Here is a 23,555-nt window from a genome sequence, read left to right on the forward strand (position 1 = left end):
GGTCATGCAGGTAAAAGCACAAGGTGCCCTGTAGTGTGTACCCACTATATCCTCTCTCTTGACCAGAAGAGTGCTTACTCTTAACAGCAGAAATACTGGTCTAGACAGGTAGGGAGTAGGATCTATCCTCTGCGTTGCTGTTACCAGGTTTTCCATAGCTGAGGCAATGGAGGAAGATAGACTTTCTTTGTACTGCTAGAACTGACTAGCTAATTCATTCACCTCTTGTCCCTTTCCATCTTCCCAGGTCCTTGCTGCCAATGACTTGGCATAAGGTGATGGTGCAATTCCACCATATCAGTTGCACACACCTGACTTCGTCTGAATCTTTAGATAATTGCTTGTTGTCCAGATCATCATAAATCATCTCATTCATCTCAGGTACTGGATACCTCTCTCTGGCTGACATATAGTGGCTTCTTTGAAAGGATACCTTTCCTTCACTCCTGACAGGAATCCCCTCCAGACACTGAGGACTTATACCCCTTTTCCAACTGCTTTGTCAATGCCCCCTTCCCTAGAAAGGAATCACAGCTGCATGGCTTCCCTACCTTCTAATTTCAGGCTACTGGCTCCATTATCCCAGTATCAGAGCAGCCAGATGACCATGTGCTCACCCGTGTGACAACTGAAATCCTTTCACACAACTCACAGCTCACTCGGGAACAGGGATAAGGAGGTTACTGCCTCATTTCTGAATTCTTCCTCTTACTCCTCCCCAAACTGCAGCTGACTCTATTCTTCCTCTTCCTGTTGTTGTGATGGTCCTGCTTTGGAGCAGTCTGCCTTGTCCACTTCTTCCCCTTGCTCCCTCTTAAGAAGAAACTCCTTCATCTGGTACTAAATGAGCTGACTTCCACTTCTAATATTTTGTCTTGTGTACAGGGATCACTAAAAGCAGCACAGGTTGGTTCTTTGGTTCAGCTGCAGTGCCTGTTGTAGGGGTTGGAGTAGCCATAGTGCCTGTCATTTTGTCATCAGATTCAGACACCTTCTCTTCCCCTTGAGGGCACTGAGTAGTGTCGAACAGGATTTGATAGGCATAGGTCAGGGCCTAGCACACTGCAGTGATTTGTGTCTCTGGAGTTGCCATGGTGGCAGTATACTTTTTCCAAATATTTTATCAGTTTTTCAGAATTCTGCATTTGTCCAGGGGTCAAATTGCAGAATTTGGAGGTGACCACTGTCCTAGGTGCTTGCCTGTAGTATCCCATACACCCTAATACACATAACTACCCAGCCTTGGGGCAAATCTCTGGGTGGTATTCTTAAATATTCTTAAATAGTTGTTTAACCCTGAACAAGACCTGAAACGCACTCAGGAGACACAGCAACAGGAACATGATGGTTTGACCATGCTGAGGATATTAAAAATTCTCAAGAGCTACTGTAATTTGCCTGGAAGAGAAGGGGAAGATGAAGGAAGGTATCTCCCCCTTAGCCAAGGCTGTCTGAGGAGAAAAGGTACGCACTGCAATTATTCCTGGTTCCCGTAGATGGCTCCAGAAGCTCGGAGATGGTGGCAGTGCTGAGCACACACACCAGACCAGATCTATCTCACAACCACAATTTTACCATAAAGCAGTGCTATACAGTACAACAAAACACTAACCTTAACGCAGCCTCCAGAGGTGGTAACAGCACAACATTGAACATATACAGCAAGTATAGTTACTCACACATATGCACATATACAGTCATACATATTACGCAAGTATTGCTGTTATGTAACACAACACTGCAACAACTCCAAAACCAAACAAATCAACACTATAAACAAAAAGAGGGTAGATTTAGATGAAATATTACAAAGAATTTTTTACTATGAAAGTGGTGAGGCACTGGAACTGACTGCCCAAAGAAGCTGTGGATGCTTCATCCCTGGAATTGTCAAGGTCAGGTTGGATGCAGCTTCGAGGAACCCAGTCTAATGGAATGTGTCTCTGCCCATGGCAGGAGGGTTGGAGCTAGATGATTACTAAGGTCCCTTCCAATCCAAACCATTCTATGGCTCTACAACTATGACAGATTTGACAAATTTGTTTTAATGTGTTCCAGTCAGAGCTGTCACTATCTCAAACTTTTATGTTCCATGTTGGTTGCCAAAAAGGACTGTCATGGTTTAATCCAGTAGGTAGCTAAACACCACACAGCCACTCACTCACTCTTCCCATCCCCAGTGGGATGTGAGATTGAACAGGGAAGAAAAAAAGTAAGATTTGTGGGTTGACATAAAGACAGTTTAACAGACACAAAAGGAACAGAAAATAATAATAATTATAATCCTAATGAATTAGAATATACATAACAAGTGAAGCACAGTGCAACTGCTCACCACTAGCAGACCAAGGCCCAGCCAGTTCCCAAGCAGCAGCCCTCGGTCAGCTTTTCCCCTATACTTACAGGAGGATGACGCCCTGTGGTTTGGAATATCCCTTGGGACAACTGGAGTCAGCTGTCCCAGTTATGTCCCATTCCAACTCCTCATGACCCCCAGCATCCTTGCTAGTAGGGCTGGGTCAGAAGCTGAGAAGTCCTTGACAGTATAAACAATGCTTGGCAACACCTAAAACACCAGAGCATTCCTTTTCGTACTTAAATGTTCTTTGAAATAAGAGGTAAAAATCAGGTGTTGAAATAGCTCACTGTTAGGATTTATTCTCATATTCTTTGGTTTAATTAACAGTTTCAATTTAGTATTTTGGCACTGCAGGCTGAGGAAGAGAAAGAATTTAAATTAAGGGCTCTAACACTCGAGAGATTCATCTAACCTCCCAGCCAGACAATGTGCAGCAGGAGAACAACATACTGTTTTTATGCTCCCTGCTTTTTTTGAACGATCCTCTAACTCAAGCTTTCACTTCCTTTCCTTCCCAAGTCATTCACAGAAGTGTTTGACCTGACAGAAAATTACTTTTTTCTGTTCAGTCAATAAGTCAGGGGAGGAAGTCAGTTATTACTGCTAGTAGAAGATAAAAATTATGTTATTAATTTAAGAATCAAACAACAGTGGAACACAGTAATTATTTTGAACAGAGAAAAAGTACTGGAAAACACTTAAAAGTGGAATTATTCAGTTATAAAGCACTAAGTTCATCTCTAGTGCAATAGCATGAACAAAATATGATCACAGCTAAAACGTAACAGCAATTACTCTTCTAGACTAAAGCTTTTTTCATTTCTTCATGTTATTATCATATGGTGACATGGTTCAGTTTGGAACTAAAATATAAATTAGGAAAACAGAAGATAGAGTACTGAAGTGATCAGAAAGATAGTCTATTCCCTTCTCTTTCCCATTCCCAAATCTAGAGAAACTTGCACACTAGTAAACCCTTAACAGCGTTCTCCAAGGAAATCTTTTCCATCTCAAAACCACGGAATAGAGAATCTTTTTGCCTAAGCGTCCAAGGTCATAATGAGCATCAATTTTGTGTTTCTGCAATAGGTATGATCAAGACTGAAAACTTGGTGGATTAACAGAACTCAACACCTCAAGCCAAAAAACAAGTTCAAGTTCCTGTTTCCTCATCTCTTTATTCCACAGCGACTCTCCCCATTCTAGACAATTCTTCGAAATAAAATTCCGAAATGTACACAAGAAATATTTCTGACCAATTTCACAGTGAGAGATTTCATCAACCATTAAGAAAAAAATTAATTACCAAAAATTTTTACTTATTATTTAATGACACAAAAATTGATTGAAAGCATTATATGTAACATATTCAAGGATGATTTAATTATTAAACAAACCCAAACCTGTTTAGTTTAAAATATTAGTATAAACAATGATGCATCCACTTCCTTCGCTTCCTTAGATTTTCACAGTTGCAAAAAACCAAATCTGATATTATTTTGCATCAAAAAGTACAGATAGCACTCAAGTGAAAAGCTGCAGTGGTATTTGGCAATTACTTCCCAAAAGGCAGAACTCTGATCTGTTTCTTACACTAGTTGAACTGCCATTCTCAAATCTATCAATATCTACATGTGTGCTACACTGATGTCTATCTGTGTATTATACCTTACACTTGAATTTAAAAACACAACTTTGAATAAGTTTTTAAAACCAAGAATCATGACTATGCTCATTATACATTCTGTTTTCAATGAAAAGCAGCTTGATGAATCATATTTTTACATAAGGATTCTCAGCATTCCTTAGCAGCTCCTTACTTCAACACTAAGTATGCCTCATTCAGAAATCACTACTCTGCACAATCAGAACCAGATCCTTGAAAATCACCCACCTTCTCTTCAGCTCCTTCACTGATGTTGTCCCCCCTCACACTCTCCTCCAAATAATGGAAAATTTCACGCTTGCCAGTACTTTCAACTGTAACCAAGAAGCTGTTTCAAGAAGTTGAAAAGTGTAATGCTTCATTAATATTACAATTCAAAAAAGTCATTTAGAATTCACCTCTACTTTGTATTTACAACTGTTTTAGACCCAGGATCACAGTTACGGAAGTAAAAAAAGTATGTACTTGGAAGCTGCAAGCAAACTTAACTGCCCTGATACCTTCTAAAGTCTCCCACACCCCCAGTGTACAGTGACCCTAACAGTAATTATGGCAACATCAACCAAAAGAAGTAAGTGTAAATGTGCTTCCACACACGGTAATTTCTATTTCTGTCATTCCAACACAGAATACCACAGAACAAGATGATCTAACTATTGAAAAATGTATTTTACCCATTCAGTATACTGCCACCAACATCAGAGCTAAGTGATTTCATATGCTCATTAAATAGGAGATCAATATTATTAATACCCTTGGTAAGGGTACTGGATAGCATACAGTTTTAACCCATGCTTTAATGCTGTATTTAAACATCGAGATCACAACATATTGTATTTTACAACATTAGAAGAATATAACAGACTGAAACTTCAGCAGATTGAAAAAAAACAAGTTAACATGAGTCTCTAACAACTCCCTAACAGAAGAGATTTAGTGATAGCATACACACACTGTTATCTAGCAGTAAAAGCTGCGATGCAAAAATGTCAAACTTTTCCAGGTAACACGCAGAGATGTGCCCAAGATAACCTCACTAACTCTGAACTTTGATAAGATAAGCTTCCAGCATGCAGCACAGCTGTAATACAGCAGATGGTAGAAAAAGCCCCTGCAGTCAGAAATTGCTGGACAAGAGCTCTTGCATGCTTTGCTCCTTGAGAAGATTTGCTTCTCCATGATTCATAACAGGCCAACAGTCCACAGCAATTTGACATACAAAAGTCACAACAATGAGAAGAGTTTCCTTTGTTCAACTAACAAAATTCAGTTTGTTTTTTTTTTCTCAGATACAAGCTGTGAACACTGTTTCTCACATTTTCCCGAGAAAATGCTGGCAGCCACCCTAAAGTGTTAAATTGAACACAAATATTCTAAGTCTGGGGCTGTGCCAAAGGCACAGCTGCCATACCACTGAGAGTATCTTGAAGCTGTCTGAACACACACGGCTTTTTCTCCTCTGGCTTTCTTCAACAGCTCTTTTTCAGATATGACACAGCACTATAAACTCCTAGACATTCCTGGAGCACTATGAGACAAACAACACAAAAGAAAAAGCCAGCCTTGACCACAGTCCCCAGAGAGCATTTCCTGACAAAGAAGTGAGTTCAGTGCTCTGTTCTCCAATTCACAGTAAGTCTTTGCTTGCTGTCAGTTAACACCATCACTCCCATTTTCAAAACCTATGCTACATTTCCCACAGTGAAGGACTCAAAATGATATCAACACAAGAATGCCTGTTGTGCTTCAATTACTTACCAATGTTACAAAGATTATTTAAACCAGTAACTTTCTTCTTCAAATGTGCAAAGAAGCTCTACGGTTGTACATCAGTCCTAGAGCTGTCCAGTCTTCCTAAATTCTGACACCTCATGACTATGCACTACATTAAGTACATAGAAAGTGATTAGAAACATTCACATAGCACTCATCTTCCAGAAAGTCTTTCCTTTTGCCTGTCAGCTCTGCTAGAATTACTCTTACTGGAATTAAATACGCTCCTTTTGCTCTAAAGAAGTAGAAAATGCACTGCTCCTGAAAATATGAACGATATGTGCAGCTTGGAGAATCAGTCTTAAATTTATGTTAATTATATTGTTATTACAATCACAAAATAAGCAAACTCTAAAAAAATAACCAGTATATGGGATATTTAATATCCAGCATTTATAAGTGTAACTATAGCTAAGTAAAACTTCAGGACAGTTTCATACTTCTACATACTCCTACATGTATTATTTACATGAAACCGTATTTTATTCAGCAGTAAGACATGAAATATGCACATAGAGAAACCTACTGAATATCACTCTGTTATCAGTATGAATGATAACAGTACCTCATTCCAAAATCACCAGTTACCCTCCCATCAGCTTTCTGCTCAAGGACTCAGGGTCTGGGGAGTGTGAGCACACAGAAATTGTAGAGAGAAAAAACCATCTGTCAAGAGTCTCATGACATGGTTTCAGAATGCAAAATCTTTGCAAAGGGCTTTCTCCTGAGAGCTGGTTCATCTATATGCAACATCTACTCAAAATGCCTCAAATTTCCACTTTCTAGAAGGCATAGGCTTTCTGACTAGTAATTTAAATTACCAGGAACACACAAGTTTAAAACAACCTACTTTTTCTCAAATTGTAAGAGATACTGACCACCAAAAAATACAGACTTCTTAAATACATTGCTGCTTTTATTAATTCACTCTTCCATTGGGAAGTTCATTTGGGTTTACTGGAAAAGGCAAATAATAATCAAGCATGCTGCTATTCTATCCTGCCCTCAAAGCCCTACCAAAATCACATTTTACAAGCCTTGCTTACATTACACTGAGAAACAAAATTTCTGTGAGGGAAGAGGTAAATCAGCCCAAAACAGTCAATCATAATTACATAATAAGCTCCACTCAATCATCTTGTTTAAGTGTTGATATCAATTATTTTAACAACAGACAAACTGATAGAAAATACTGTAAAACTCAGCAGACATCAAAGATAATGTGCCCTGTTCAATACGAGTTCGTCAAAGAGCAGTGACACAAAGAGATGGAAGGAAACTACTATGTCACTGAATCAAACCCATTAAGTGACACTTGTCCTAACAAAGTATTTGCATCCCAAAAGGACAGCAAAGCCTAAGAATTACATGGTTAAGTAAATAAGTTCTGAAACAAGACTCAATCACATTCAAAATTCCAAGGACTCCAAAAAGGAGACTAGCTATGGAAAACCTACACACTCCCACAGAAATCATTGATCGGAAAGAATCAGACACACTATACCAAGAAAAGTAAGGCCACTGAAAAGGTGGGTGTTAAAAAAGGTCTGTAACAATGTAAAGGACTTTCAACTTTTGATGTGTTGCAAGTAGAGAAAGCTTTTTTCCTCTCTTTTCTTTTATTCAGTAAAGGTTTCACAGTAGCAACAACTTCACTCTAAACTGCAACAATTCTATAAATCAAGGACAGCTTACACTACTGCTTCAGCTTCCTAGCAGAGAAGGAACCAGCAAGTGAAGTCTGTGTTCCCAAAGATGATGCATAAATCGATTTGAGATCTCACATAAGATGCTGGAAGGAGAGTCTCGCCCAGCAACTAATGAAAACTGGGAGGGTGAGTTGCAGTAAGGCAGTGCAAATCACAGCTGAGACCGAGCTCATTGGAGACTGTCACACTTGGTTTGTCTTTTCCCTCTGTCCTGTTTTCAACAGTCTGGTTCATTTCTCTCCAAATTCTCACTCCCTCTTCCCTCATCTCCACGCAAGGGTGAAAATCCTTTCTTCGGCAGAACAACAGTGTGAAGACACTTACCTAACAACATAAAAATAAGAACATAAATGGTGCTTTTACTTATGCAGTCTCGGTCTATGCAACACAGTTCCCTTTTTTCAAGGGTGACCAGAAGCAGATTATTCAGGTAAAAAATGTAAAACACCACAAATATCTAGAAATAAGTGTCTGGAATAATTCCTAGCCTTCAGCCATTTTACAACTGATAGTCCAGCTTCACTGTAGAGTTCAGTATTCAGTGTAGCTATCCCTGTCTGACTTCGCCTAATTACAATTTTAACCCACTTCTATTTTTTCTGCTCCACAATATCATGGGGCAATTAAGTTCCACAATTTAATTACACATTGCTTGACAAGCTACTTTAATTTTCATTGGGTAGCAAGTTTAATTTGCTATGTAGCCTAATTTTTGTCCCAAGAAGAACAGCTACTGTTGCTTTCTATTCATCATTTCTGTGTGATCTACAGATTCTATAGACCTCTATCACCTCTCCCCTTATTGTTCTCTTTTTCACACTAAATATCTTCCTCTTCCCAGCACAGAGATCTTCCACACCTCTTATCCACTTTTTCACTGTCTATGAAACCTTTGCTGTGCTGGGGTGATTACATTAATGCACACTGTTAATGATTTGGACACACCACTGATACACATAATCACCTAACAATTATTTAATTCTTTGTGAACAATTCCCAACAGCTGTCTGACCACTGCCCTTCTCTGAGTAAGTAACATGAGCAAATTTAGACCTCAACACTGTGTGGATAGGTCTGCATTATTTTCCCCCTGCATGAGCATCATTTGGCATTCACCAGAACTGAACTACATTTGTATGTGAAAGCAGCGGACACAGTGCTGGTTTTGTAAGAGTTTGCTGAAACTACCCAATCAGTTCAGATTTTACCAATCCCCATAGATCAACAAACTGCTAGGTGTCACAACACTGTCATTCCTTAAGAATTTTTTTTTAATACAGTGAACCCCTAAATCCAAGCAGAAATCTACCACTAACATTGTTACAAAATGAAGCAATCATTTATCTATCTAGTTTCTCATCTTTAACCAACCATAGTAATCCATAGGATAACCATTTAACCATGGCAAATCAGCTCTGGTTGAGGTCCCCGGTCAACAATTTTACCCACTTTTAAACCAGTCTGCTACTAACTTCGGTTAAGTGCTTTCCAATTCTAGAGTTGCAGCGTTCAGCGAGCAATAATCATGCGAGATTTGGTGAGTAAAAGTTCTACTTTCATTATATGTACTGCCTGTAAATTACATGAACTTCACTAAGTTCACCCCCTTCAGTTTTCTCTTCTGCAAACTGAGGTGTTTCAAACATGTCAGTCCCCTACATCCTTCCATCTCCTTATTTCAGCTATCCTTCTTTGCATCTTTTCAATTACAATTAATTACAGCCCTCAATTTGTTTCTTGTAAAAGTTGTGACAATTCCATCTAGTAACAGCTATTTTTCAAACATGTAGCATCTTCTTTGAAGAAAAAAGAAGTAGGATCTGTATTAGTTGGTTGTTTCCCTTAACAGAATATAAAATGCTGGACCTTTTCTGCTCCTCCAGAGTGAAAATGACAAATAATTCAGGTTCTTACTACCCATTATTTGTGATCCAGGAGGAATGCAAACAGATCAGACCAGCCAGTAAGGGATACACCTGAACAAACAAAAAATGCAATCATGTAGCATTTTGTTTTGTGCTGGCACTTTGAGATTTCATGGTACCAACCAAACTTCACAAAATAATGTGCATCACAAAAAAAGTGTCAAGAATCTCAAACCCACCGTGTTATGCCTACGTCTAAGGAAAATCTTGTATCCTGCCTTGCAGGGACCAATTTCAGCTGAGATTTCCAAAGTCATTTCAACAGAACATGAGGGAAAAGCAGATCCATCTTGCAGGATCCTGGAACTGACTACTTTGCCAAATGCCTGCTGTACACTTAGGAAGAGGTGTTAGATTCACCCCTGTGAGCAATTCCCTGTGTTTCCAGGCATACACCTACTTTTGCTTTAAAGCTTGGATCATACCAGATGATTACTCCTACGGGAGAACATATTTGAACAGACCAATCTTAAATCTAATGTTACCCAGTACACAGCACATTACTTGCTGAAATATCAAAAACTCAGTTTAAGAGTTTGCCGTACATCAACTATGTATTTTTCACTTACAAAGTACAGAAAACCACACTGACGTTGATAGAAGGGTTTTCTTGTGGATTATTAAGCAGTATTCTTCTGTTTCCAAACAACTAGTACAATTCCATTTTGTCTTCATCTCTGGGAATAACTTTTCATAGTCACAATGTTGTTTACATAATCTTCAAAATATGGAAAGTTTTACAAGACTATATATTTTTGCCATAGTTACTAATTTTTATGGCACAATACACTGCAATAAAAAAATCTGTACTGCTTGACAAGGAACTTGCATGTACATTTAGTTGTGCTAAGAAATTCTTTAGTTACACAGTTTGCATGTCTTGCTTTCCCACAGAGATCAATCACCAGATCCAAGATCCGTGGAACCACAGGCTAAACCTGCTGTAGGACATGGTATATTGTTTATTTTTGACAATACACTGTCATTTCTATGTAATAAATTCCCAAGTTCTGCAAAGATCTGGGAACAACAAAGAGATCTTGGCTTGTCATGTTCTTTTGTGAAATGCCACCCAGGAGACATCCAAAAAAAAGCTAACAAAAAACTCTGTTGCAAGCCAGCAAGAAGTGCTTTTTCAACTCATTGTTTACATAAGAGGATGTATTCTGCAGTCTTTCTGAATGTCATTTCTAGCAATAAAACTGCATTCATTAACTTATGTTCCATTAAGGTCTATATTTTAATGGGATCACTGGAAAATTCATTCCAGAATTTATGAATGTAACTATAACAATACAAAAAAGTAATTCTGCCCCTTAGCCTTCCTCCTCATAAGTGTTTGATAATTAAATCAAAAGTTAATACAGAACTTCTGCTCCAGGAGTGAATATCTTTTCCATTGACATGTAATACAAACACATCTTACCTCTCCCCTAAAGTTGGAGTCAATATCTCATTCCAAAGTACAGTGCAGTAGCGCATAATGAAAAGAACTAGCATCAAAAAACGCACATTTTTAAAGAGAGCTGCAAGGTCACATCTTCAGAAAAACTACAGTTCTGCACACAAACTACAGGGGTCTTTTACAGATTTTCAAGAAACATCACAAAAAAAAAAAAGGCTCTCAGCTTTAGCTACCACTATTACATTTATAGATAGGGCTACTTCACCTTTCAGAAGCTGACAAAAATGTAATTGATACACTGAAGCCAAACACTATAAAATTGTCTGTAAATTTGTAACAGGTGACTCTTACAATACCTAGTTGGAGGGGGAAAGTAAATATATAGTTACTATTCTATAGTAACTACACGATGTTACTGGTTTACTTGAAAAACACCTTTATTTTTACTTCAGAATCATAAAATGTAAGCACTAGTTGCAGAAATTGATATAAACAAGTGTCTACATTAACTCTTCTTACCTTGAAAGATTTAAGAAAGTAAAGTAAAATCCATCAGTACAGGCAATATCTTACAAGCTACCAGATTTGCAACTAAGCAAGAACATTTTATTCACCTGAAGTGCCATGCAGGGCTTCTGTAGCTTAAGTGGAATATAAATAATAATAATAATATATAATAATAATAATAAATAATATTAATAATATATAAACTCAGTTTTGGTTTTGTACTAGAAAACATATCATCCTGACATCAGGTGACAGCACCAGTAACAACCAATTTAGTACAAAACACGATTTAACCACCAGTGTAGTCAAGCATAGTCAGAGACACACATTAAATATCACCAAAGGCTTACTCATACAGGTGTTAAATAACTTTAAGACCTAATAATACGAGAAAAGTCATAAACATAAGAGCAACAGCAAAACAGTTGGAAGCACGGATGTCTAGGTTACTATATTTTTAAAGAGCACAAACATTTAACTAAACTAGATTTTTGAATCATTATTTATTTTCCACTCAACCTCACATTCCTCAAAAGTACATGCATTAATTCACCCCTCTTGCATTAATGCACCCTTCCCAGTGCAAGAAGGTCAAGGCATAATTCCAGTGGACCTGATAATCAGCCCATTACTCACCTGATCACCATGCAGCCTCTGGCTCACACTGCAGTACTCCAAGAATAACAAGTCTTTATGGCCATTCAGGAGTATAAGCCCCCAAGGAGGGAGGGCAAACACTGCAGAGTAAGATTGTTTCGTATTTGTACTGCCAAAACCTCAAAACCCTTTACCACTCGTTCAACTGAAAAGACAGTAAAACAACTAAGAGCTGAAAACTGTGCGATAAAATTTTGAAGAGGCAATAGAAAGAAAACTATGAAAATAAAAACCACTTCTATGGAAAACTTCTGCCTTTTCAGAGAGGAGTAAGTACAGAAGAGGAGAGGGGTTAGCTTCAAGGTAACAGTCAAAAATTCCCATTAAATAAGATAATGTTATGAAAAGAAGCAGAAATAACTGATTCTCCCAATTCAGTGATAGCCAGGAATCACAGTATTGTGCACTCTGGAACCACTTACAACAGTGTTTTTGAAAGTTGATACACTTATCCAAGAAGCAGACTTAAAGACATTGTCAGTATTATCACATAAAGTAGCACTGCAACAGTTGGGATAAAAACACAGCCACACCAGTTGGTTAAAGGAGGTGATTATCCCACTGTATTCAGCATTGGTGTGGCCTCATCTGAAGTAATGTGTACACCACTGGAAAACTATGTGAAAGTCCTTGAATATGTCCAGAGGAGGGCAACAAAGCTGCTGCCACGTGCTTTGAGGAGCAGCTGAAGCCTTTGGGTTTGTCTAGTTTGGAGAAAAGGAGGCTGAGGTGTGACCTTATTGCTCTCTACAGCTTCCTGAGGAGAGGAAGTGGAGAGGCAGGTGCTGATCTCCCCTTCCTAATATTCAGTGATAGGACAGACAGGGATGGTTCAAAGTTGTGTCAGAGAAGGTTCAAACTGGACATTAGGAAGTATTTCTTTAACAAGGGTGTGATCAAACAGTGGAACAGGTTTCTTAGAGAGATGGTCGGCGCCCCAAGCCTTTTAAGTGTTTAAGAGGTATTTGGACAATGCCCTTAATAACATAAAGATTTAGTCAGTCCTAAAGTGGTCAAGCAATTGGACTAAATGATTGTTGTAGATCCCTTCCACATGAACTATCCTTCTTTTATTCTAAATCACATAATATCTGCTCTATTTTTTTACATCTTAGCCATACATGAAATCACAATCCAGGAGACCCACAAACAGCAAAACAGGAACATTCTCAGAATACCACTGGCAATAACCTTGCTTTGTGTGAGCAGTTTTTCTCAATTACATCCAAAGTCTGTCACTGTGCTTTGGTACAGTTAGCATTAACTTTTGTTTTGGTCAAAGACTTCCAAGTAGGTAAAGAAAAAAGTCAAAGTGACAACCAAGAAGCAAGATACTTTAATCAGTAAACAAACATGCAAAAAACCAACAAAACAAAACAAATTCCTACAGTGCAAAATCCCCTCTAGGCTAGCAGATAAGAGTTCGCAGTAGGTATCTAAAAAGCACAACGTTGTTCCAAAATGGATCTTGTGTGCCCAACGATTAGGGCTGAGTAGAAAACACAACTACCCGAGTTCAAGCCTCACGTGTGCCTTATTTACCCTACATTAATTTCACCTTTTTCATCTTCCCCTCCTTGCTGAAGAGGCTTAGAGTGTAATGAACAACAGCACTGTGGTCAAGCGCCGGGCTTCCGGCAGAGCAGGCCCGGGGCAGGCAGGAGCGGGCAGGCCACAGCCGACCCCGGGAAGGGTCTGGGCTGGCCCCCTGCTCGGGCAGTCGGCCCTGCCCGCAGGGCGACCGGGAGGGCCCGGGAGCTGCTCCCAGAGCGAGCCCTCGCCGGGCCCCGAGCGCGCCGGGGGCAACAGAGACCCCTCCTCGCAGGCGCCTCCAGGGGCTCCGAGCCGGAGCCCCACACACAAGGGCCCCCCGGGCCACCGCTCGCAGTCACCCCGAGGGCGCGCTCGGCGGCGCGGCCCAGCTCGGCCGCACTTACCAAGCCCGACTCGCGAGAGCCCCCCGCGCCCTGTCGGCCATGGCGCCGCCGCCGGCCCTCACCGCAGCCGTTGGGGCGGGCGGCGCCGCAGGGCCCCCGGCTTCTTCGCTCGGGCAGGAGGGACGCGGGGTCCTGCTCGCTCCTTCGGGCCGCTTCGGGCGCTCTGGGCCGGGGCCAGGCCTGGAAGGGGAGGGAGGGAGGAAGGAGGGAGGGGGCCGCGGAGGGGAGGAAGGAGGAGGAAGGGGCGGGGCGGGCGCAGGCATAGACGAACAAAGCCGCGAAACCGGCGGGCGGGCGCTGGCTGGCCTGGCCGGGAAGCTGCTGTGCCTTCCGTGGCGGAGAAGGGCAGCAGTAAGCGCAGCCAGCAGGGCGGCGGCTGGCCCCGTGGCCTCAGGCCCGGGCAGGGCGTAGGTGCAGTGGGAAGGGTTTATTTTAGGTGCTTTTCTTTTATAAATAATACTGTTAAAAGGACTTAATAATACTGTTGAAAAGGACTTTTCCCCATGGCCTGCAACGGGTGTTGCGGGTTAGGAGCGATTTTTAGCCTTCAGAAAGGTGAGGAGCGGCTGGGGGAGCTGGGGTTGTTCAGCTTGGAGAAGAGGAGGCCCGGGGGAGACCTTTTAGCTCCCTACAGCTCCCTGGAGGGAGGCTGTAGCGGGATGGGGATCGGTCTCTTCTCCCAAGTGACAGGACAAGAAGAAATGGCCTCAAGTTGCGCCAGAGGAGGTTGAGATTGGATACGAGGAAAAATTTCTTTTCAGAAAGGATGAAGCATTGGAACAGGCTGCTAAGTGGTGGAATCACTGTCCCTGGAATCATTCAAAAATTCCACCTCATGTAGATGTGGTGTTTAGGGACATGTTATAGTGCTGGACTTGTCAGTGCTAAGGTAATGGTTGGACTCAATCTTAGTGGTCTTTTACAACCTGAATGATTCTGTGTGAAAGCCTGTGCTTATGGGGTTTGTCTGTTAAAGATGGAGTTTTCTTCATGGGTCATTCTCACCCTTGAGATGTTTCAATTTTCATGCAGCATCTTCAAACCAAAGCTTGCAGGTTGGTAGGGTGGGTTGTTTTTTTTTATCCATCTGAAAACCTCACTTTGCTATACCAAGTACAAGGCACTCAGGATTTCTACATACAACACTCTGGGCTGCTCATTCCTAGTATTCTCTTTTATATCTATATACTCTGGGCTGCTCATTCCTAGTATTCTCTTTTATATCTATATACTCTGGGACAAAGATTTTGTCACCAGTGCACATGGTATCCTGTATGGCTGCTGTTTTAGAGACACATATATCTTTAAGTTGATAGTTATAAAAAGCTTGACAAAGAAGAAGGAAACAAAACTGAACAATCAGACTCAACTGAACAATGTCTAACATTACACATACCCCGAAGTTTTCCTGATCAGGAGCCTTAACAGAAAGGTGTACTCTAGCCCTAAAATAAAAAAAAAAAATTAAAAATTCAACTTAAAATAAAAGACTGAGATACGTGATCTCTGCTAGCAAAATGTCAAAACAATATTGCAATCAGGGAAGTTTTAATTGTCATGGTGGTCGTTAAAAAATAAATTAGCAGAGGGAGCGTTATTAATTGGGAAGGTACAACACTGCATTTTGATGTCAGTTCATAGAGAGCAATCACCGAAGCCATCTACTCAGAGTTTGGTAAAGTGAGCCAACCCAACCTTCTATATACTTTATGGAGTGAGTAACCATACCGTGTGTTTGGATTTTCAGAGGTGGTGCAGTCCCAAATCATGACAAGGCTGTGGGTGAATATGAGCTTCCAAAGGAATAATATCTAGGACAACTAGCTAACATAAGAGCCTTGAAATAGACCTACTTATGTCTGTACCAAGGAAACTCCTAAATGAGTCATGAGGCATACCCTGAAGTTAAGCAGAAGAGTCACACTGAAGTATTAGTGGCCAAGTCACACCCTTTTTCCACACTTAACAGTAGCGGATACTGACATGGGAAAGCACTAACAGGTAGGTGAGAGTGTAGTTCCAGTTCAGACACTTATTATGCAAAAGAAATGGGAGTAAAAGCAGCTTGCATTTGTAGTCTGACCTGTCTGCACAATAGATTATCAAGTAAAGGTTGTAAACGTTATTGTAACTCAAAATGGGGTGCCCAGAGAGCCAATTAGCAAGGGATGGAGTATGACCTAGGAGAAGATAATGAGAATTACAGACTTTATACATTACCTCATGTTAGTTTAAGACATGGAGGCTTTTGCTTACTTAAATCTTCATTGAAATCACCAGGCAATTATACCAGCAATTTATGCCAGCAAATGGCTAGCTGTTGCACCTCACGGGACAGACCACCATCTATAAAAAAACATAGGTGCTGTCCTTCTTAGAGGTCTGCAGCCATCTGTTCTAACAAATTCATTATATGCAAGCTGAGATGTGTGTATATAAATATATATACACACACATGTACATCCTTTTGTACATAAGAGGTCCCCATTAGTGTTTCTCTGCCCACGGAGGGCACTACCTCATCTTGGCTGTTTCTAGCAGCTGTCAGCTGTGCTGCAGGAAGGTGAACAATTAGCTCCACGATAAAACAGAAAGTGATACAATGCCTGCCAGGCAGTCAGAGAACCACAAATTGGAGGGATAAGACCCTCTGTGCCAACTATTCACAATAAAACACTCTTAGAGCATATTCTCCATATCAATCACCTTTAGAATAAATGACATTGCTGAAGCTAAGGAGCATCGGAGTACCTGGGGCTATACAGGGACCAGCCTAAACTCCCACACACTTGTAAGGGGCTCAATGCCTCTATAGCTTTCTCTGACAAATGTTACTCAAGATGAGTCAGTGCATCACTGTTCACAAAATTCACATGGACTCCCTCTGTCCAAATTGCCTAAAATGCAGTTCTTCTGGACTACTGCCCATGTGACGTGGGACAGCTTAATCTATGACAAAGAGGTTATTTCACGATGCTCTGTAATTGTAAGTACTTGAAAGGTTTCGTCTACTCAAGTACCCCTCTTAGGGCACTGGTGAGACAGAGAACAGACAGAACTAGCACACAGGGCAAGACAGCAAAAGCCAGTTTTTGAAGCAGTCTTACGGGCTTACAACCTGTGGATTGATTCATCCTTGTTGCCTTTATCTCTTGCCAGTTCCAGGCCCAATCCTCTTGGTTCAGCAGTGAGCTCAAAACCAGGGAGCTGAAACTGTTGACCGCACCTGCCAGCAAAGGGCAAGAGCAGAAAGCTGCAATGCTCATTGTGAGTTATGGCATCATTCACCCCAACCTGGTGTGCTGAAACCAACAACAGTGGGATGGAGACCCTGCACACCAGATTCAACGAGAGGTCCCCACAACGGCGGAAATGCTGTTTTGGTCTCAATTTCTATTTTCATCTTTCTCCATTACATATCTGAAGGTAAGAGGTTGTTTGATCGAATGCAAAAGCAGGTGATCCTTAGCCTGGATCTGTAGCTGAAAGTAACTGGCCACTGAAGGTAAAGAGCCTTCCCTTCTGGTCACTGAGGCACAGTGGTTGTCAGGATGGGGACATTCATATATGGTACGATGATGCTGTTGTCAGGTCTTATGGGGCAAGGGTGCTTATCAAAATGTCAGCAGTTCAGACCTGAAAGTGCAGATGAACACTGTGATGATCACAAGGGTACGATGGATCACTGAGTACTGCAGAATGTAATCTCATATAATTATGGCGCTTCTGTCTTCCCTCATGGGCCAGCAGAAGGGCTTGTGTTTGTCAGTGATTCTGGCACAACTCAAACTACTGGTCCTCTGGACACTGAATTGGTAAACAGCCAGGGAGCAGAGGATCAAACAGCATATGGCTTTGCAGACTTTACCGGGCTGCAGTAAACATTCCAGCCCTGAACAGCTGTCTCTTGCCTCTAACAAGATTACTTTTAAGAGACTGATACCTTCTGGACTGGATGGAAATCTGGAAATAAGCATGCTGCTGTCAGGGCTCTGAGTGCAAGAGGCTCTGTAGCCTCTTCCCCCTGCCTTGGGGTTTGGCTGCCTATGCTCCATTGCAGCTCTGATATTATGCAGCTGTAGCCTTGGATCAGGCTGCTGGGGACAGAGCTGTGTGAGAGGGAGCTATGGGAAGCCTCTCGGGGGCCTCCTGCTCTTTGCTTGGGAGCTGCATTGAACTCAGGCCTCTATCCTTGAGACTTGCCTTAGGTATGCCTGTGCCTGTCCATGTGCCTTGCTGATCCTGAACCACTGATTTGAATTGCTGGCTTGACCTTGCACCTGCTTCATCACTGCAGACATGTCTTGTAGTCTTGAATGCTGGCTGACACTGCTCACTAGCATGGTACCTGCTCAGATACTGTGGCATTGTGCCCACCTAGTGAGATCATTGCCCTACCTGCCTTGCTGTTGCCCTCAGCTCCTGGTTTCCTTCCCTTGTGGGACCACCCATGCTTGCTGCTTTCTGAGAGCTCCTATCCCAGAGCTATGAATGCGGTATGTTACACGAAGAAGTTAGTGTCCCTTTGGCAGTCACTTGGTGTCTGAAACCGATACACATGATACAACTAAACAAAACTCAGTAACAGTGGAGACTCTACTGAAGGCCAGCTGCCAGTCATACAGTCACTCAGTGACTTGCTGTCACAAGATAGCAACACTGCCCTCAAATAGAAGACCAGGTAGGGAATACCTGGTCCTCTCTGCAGACTTCTTCTCTCATGCTTCCCCTGACTTTCAAGTTGAATTTGTCATAGCTTGTCTCGGTGAAATAAAGGTCAATACTAATGAACACTGCTGGGCAGAACTGCTCATGAAGGACTGCATGTTGAAATTGTGCTATATATATGGGCAGACGAGTGAGGGAAAGCACTTTTAGGGCCTTCACATATGTGCTAACGACCTTGTGGAGTAAGTGTCACACAAGAAGACACCTCATACAGTGTCAACTTTCAGCGTGATGTAAAATACCTGCGGGGATTTTACATGGATGGAACACATTATGGTTGCCTATCCAGCCACATGGACATCCCTGTTAAAACTAGGCCAAATTCTCTAGGGTAGGACAGCAACAGCCAAAACAATAAGGTGATGGAAGCCCGTAGATTGACTTGTCAGAGCCATACAGGCATAAATACCATCATCCTGCATAATACACAAACAGAATATGACCTTAACTATAAACATAGATTAGCTTGGGGAGCACATCTGTGAAGCAAAACAGTGACTACCTATTACATAGCAATATATGTGACTGTGTAGTAACTCTGTATATTTGGTTTGCTACTATTACTATTAAAAGCCGTAAAGTTTTCATTTTTTTAATCCTCAGTACCAGAAGACATCATCTCTATTGAACACTTTGGGGCATAAATGATCTGGCAATCTGTGTCAGCACTTGACTTAACTGCAAGGTGAGAGAAAATGACTAAATAAATAATTACAGTTTCCTCATGGAAATCTAACAAGATTACTTTTGGATTATAAAAGATTCACTCTGTGGTTTTCCTAAAGTGTTGTTGTATGTTTGTGCTTGAGGAAAAGCAAGTTATTGGAAATCTATGCCAGACTCCAAATAAGCAGTTGACTTTCTATCCATGATTTAGTACACACTAAACAGGCAAGAATGCTTCTGTGCTATTTCCTGGCAGTGAAAAATTCAGATGTGGCAGCTTTTGCCTACCACTGCTCTTTCCCTGTAGTCTGCAGACCCAAAGCAGTGCAGTTTGGAAAAATAATTAAATTTCTTAACTTTCAGGAAGCATCAAAATCAACACTTCTAACAATCAAGTGCAATAACTGGGCATGCTGTTTGCTGACCTTCACTTATGAATGATTCCTTTCTCTTCTGAGTCTGCTTTTATTTATGTATCTCTTCTGTCTCTGTTGATTTTAGTTATTATTCTGTTCTCTGTGCTCCTTCTTTCCTGCCTGTTAGCAAAACACAAGAAACCAAAAGAATGTGAAAGAATCATCTGATCTTCATAGTAGGTTTTTAATTTTTCAAGAGAGAATTGGGCCCTATTTTCTGAGTAACTGCAGAATTATGAAGGGAATTACTTAAAGCAGCCTTAGATATTTCAAGTTATTGAAAGCAACATATTCTTTTTCCAACTATATTTCAGCTAGCTCCTAGGTTCAATTCTGCTGTTCTCAAATGTAAAGAATGAAAAGAAACAGAAATGCTAGAACCCTGAGCAACTTCTCATTATTTGCAAGTATACACTTGGAACTTCCTTGGCTTGGATATTTATCCTGACTGCCTAAGACAGTTCAAATAGAGTCCACACAGCAACAGGGCATAAAAGCAAAAGGAAGAGCTTCAGAGACTGAAAAAGGTGCATAACCCCACATTTTCAAGTGGGCTCCTGTTGCAACAGTTGCTTAAAAGTTTTAATTCCTTTATTTCAGTATGAAATCGTAAGTTCATTTTTTCCACAGCCTGCAAAAATCCTGATTCAGCACAGAAGCAAATATATGTGCTAATGCAGCAACTATTCTATACAGAATCCAACAGTTGACAGTCCAGGGGACACAAACACACTCTAGAAAGCACAGTGCTGTTTGGCAAATTAGTGAACCGCTGAGAATTGGTACTCACCATGAAAAATGACCAAAAACAGAAAAAAGAGAGGAATGAGAGAGCTAAAGAAAAAGTTCTGGAGGAAGACCGAAGAATATTGAGAGAATAAAGAAAAGTTGGCAATAACTTGGCCACGGCATAGTGCAGCAATTTGGGCTATCTGTGTCAACTGGAATAAGATGTGACAAATGAAAATAATCTCTTATGAAAATAATATGTCAAGTAATGTTGCTAGTAAGCAAACCAGAGTAGATACAACATAAAAATGTACAGAGAGGTCATTAAGGACTCCCTTTTTTCTTCTCATGCAAATAGCTTTTTGGTTTGGAGGGTAAATACAGATTTTATAAGTTTATCTTTTTCCCTCATCTGGCCACAAATTCAGAAATAAACAGTACTCTGTTCTGCCCTCTATAAAATTCACCGAGGCATTTCCTTAATTATGTTTACATATGCTCATGTTTGTGGGGCTACTGTGTGAATTGGGCACCTGGCTGAAAAAAGGGAAGTTGGAGAGAAGAAGTGCCGAGGTTTTTACTTTAAAGTGGATCTCTTTTCTGGTCTGATTCACATTACAGTCCACACTGCTTGTGTTGACATAGAGGTAGAAATTAATTAAGTCAGTACTGATGCTGGCGACAGTATATCATCAGATCATTGCCTCTCTGGAAAAAAACAAACCCATTACTTGAGGAGCAGTGTAGCTGCAAATTAAAGGTGTGAGGAAAACACATAACTGAGGGGCATATGAAAGGCAAATGTGAGAGGGACAGGAAATGTGTGTCTGGGAAAAACATTTGAAAAACAACAGAGGGATAAGAAGAAGAGGTATAATATATGATATCAACACTTGGACCAACTCACTGACCATTTCTATAGAGCCTAATTAAAACTTTCAAATTTTGTTGGGTTTGTCTTATTTTCAGATTTTCTGCAATTACTGCTGTAAGTTGCAGGTTTATTTTAACAGAACACAAGCATAGGCTAACACTTACTGCTAAAAATGAAACAGTTCTTTCCCATCAAAGCACAAGAAGCAAAGCAGCAGAGCAGAATCAATAACAGTTATTTACTAGCAGTTTATCTATTTCAGTGCTCACAACCACGTTCACTTAGCCCGATAAATAGGGTGGCCTGCTGTTAACAAATATTGCCTGAAGCAAAACACTACACAATCTAAAAGAACCTTTTATACCTATTTTACATATTTATTTTCAAACATTTCCTAACAGCTCCAGTTAATGCATTAAGGTGCCCAGTCCTTACTGGCTGCACAAATCAGTCTTTCATGCTGACGCCAGCAGTATTACCATGGTTACATGATTAGAGTGGCTTAACCTGGCAGGTGGCTTAGCAAAATGCCCAGTGCCAAAACAATCCTAGCACACAATCTATAACTTTCTATCAAACAAATTAGTATATTGCATGCTCTGTTGTCCAGATCATGGTAGGGTGGGTTATTTTTTTGTTTGTTGGTGGTTTTTTTCCTGAGTAACAATGTTGTTCTCAAAATTTTACCACTTATCAACAAAAAAATTGCTAAAAAATTATTTTCAGGAAAAAAAAAAAACAAACCAGTTTACTCACATTTTTGTAGATCTAAGACTCTCAGTAAAGTCAACAAAAAATCAAGTATTCCATAAACCGCAAAATTCCAATCTGAGGTTTATGTTTATAACTGCATTTAAGGTTGGACTTCAGATCTGGAAAGATCCCATACCAGCTGGAGGCTGGCCTGCTTTTGCTTATTTGAGAGGATTCTTTGGGAAATGCAAAGCTCTGTATTATTATTTTTTAACTGATGGTTTCAAAACTGAGATCCTGAAGTTTTGCTGATAGATTCAGCTGTAAACAGTTGTGGTTGGCAATATCAGAACTGCTTCATCATGGTATGAGAATATTTGGCTCCCAGGTATCCAGACCAAGCTATTCACATACAAATAGCAAAGTGTTCCATAGGACTGAAAGCGAAGTGCCTTCATGAGAGGAGAAAGAATCATAGGAATATAGAATGTGAAAACATAATGAACAGATCGGACTTTGGCAAACAAGGTACTGCTAGCATTTTCTTAGATGGAAGCTACCAGACTTTGCAAATCACAAACTAATACAAAGCCTTAATACCTCAGTTGGTATTATTTTAGCTTTAATTATAAAGATATTATAAGTGTTATATATGCTACATGCAAAAACCTTCCTTTGCTTCCTCCTGTTGAGTGGGGTACAATGCTAAAAGAGCAAAGAGGCAGTTTTCATTCTTAACACTTTCACACTCCTTGCCAAAATCCATTTTCTGATCTGAATATAAGACCACATAGTAGCTTAAATATAAGTACCTAAGGTATAAGAACACCTCAGAGTGTGTAGAAGTTTATAGCTGTTTTGTAGTTTCATTCATACTATTGCCCTATATATTTTCTGTCTCACCTCTGAAAAAACTGTGTTGTTTTTCACAGCTTGTGTGCTATCTCCCCTTTCTCATGCTGATTTCACTGCTGCATTGATGAAGCTCCAGTCCTCTGGTCTTTATACTGTAGCATTCAAGTTTATAGACTCTGAAGCCTGCCTTAGAAGTGACTCAAGTAATTTTTTGCATTGGAGGAGAAAGCTGAAAAGTCTTCAATATTTAAATAGAAACATAAGTTTCAAGTGAGGTATAAAGGCTTCAGATCTCTTAACTTAATTCATCAATTAACATATCTGCAACAGCTGGGGTTTGATCCATATTTTCAGAGAACAGTAATGTTGCTGATACAGCATTTCCAGTTCAGTCGCAGGAATACTGAAGTGCTTTTCAGAAGATAATTTAAAAAGTACCCAGTTGACAGGATGTTTCTTCAGGGAACCATTGATCGCATTCTCAAATTGCAACAGAACCAGAGATGGTCTTCATTTTAATTTCAATATCAGGAATGCCTTAAGTGACGATCACAGCTAACCCATTTTAATGACAACCCTGAACATTTAGAAGCTCTTATCTATTCAATATACTTCTGTGCAGAGCAACAAGAACAGATGGATGCTTCCTTAACACC

The 23,555-nt window shown here is 40.5% G+C and overlaps 1 protein-coding gene and 1 long non-coding RNA gene across 2 annotated transcripts in view; one reads left to right on the forward strand and one right to left on the reverse strand.

Moving 5' to 3' along the window:
• The window catches only part of TDRD3 (tudor domain containing 3), an 88,141-nt gene extending 83,871 nt beyond the window's left edge, over positions 1-4,270 (reverse strand). The window contains exon 1 of the mRNA XM_008934586.3: positions 4,254-4,270. The gene's annotated coding sequence lies outside the window, so the exon portion shown is untranslated. The remainder of the gene's footprint in view (positions 1-4,253) is intronic.
• A 10,095-nt stretch (positions 4,271-14,365) lies between these two features.
• On the forward strand, positions 14,366-17,336 carry LOC108639394. The gene is made up of 2 exons (XR_001920428.1): positions 14,366-14,493; positions 17,098-17,336. It is a non-coding gene; the product is annotated as an uncharacterized LOC108639394 (long non-coding RNA).
• Positions 17,337-23,555: the final 6,219 nt, after the last annotated feature.

This window comes from Manacus vitellinus, unplaced genomic scaffold, assembly GCF_001715985.3.
Source record: "Manacus vitellinus isolate BGI_N305 unplaced genomic scaffold, ASM171598v3 scaffold_2_pilon, whole genome shotgun sequence".
Taxonomy (NCBI): domain Eukaryota; kingdom Metazoa; phylum Chordata; class Aves; order Passeriformes; family Pipridae; genus Manacus; species Manacus vitellinus.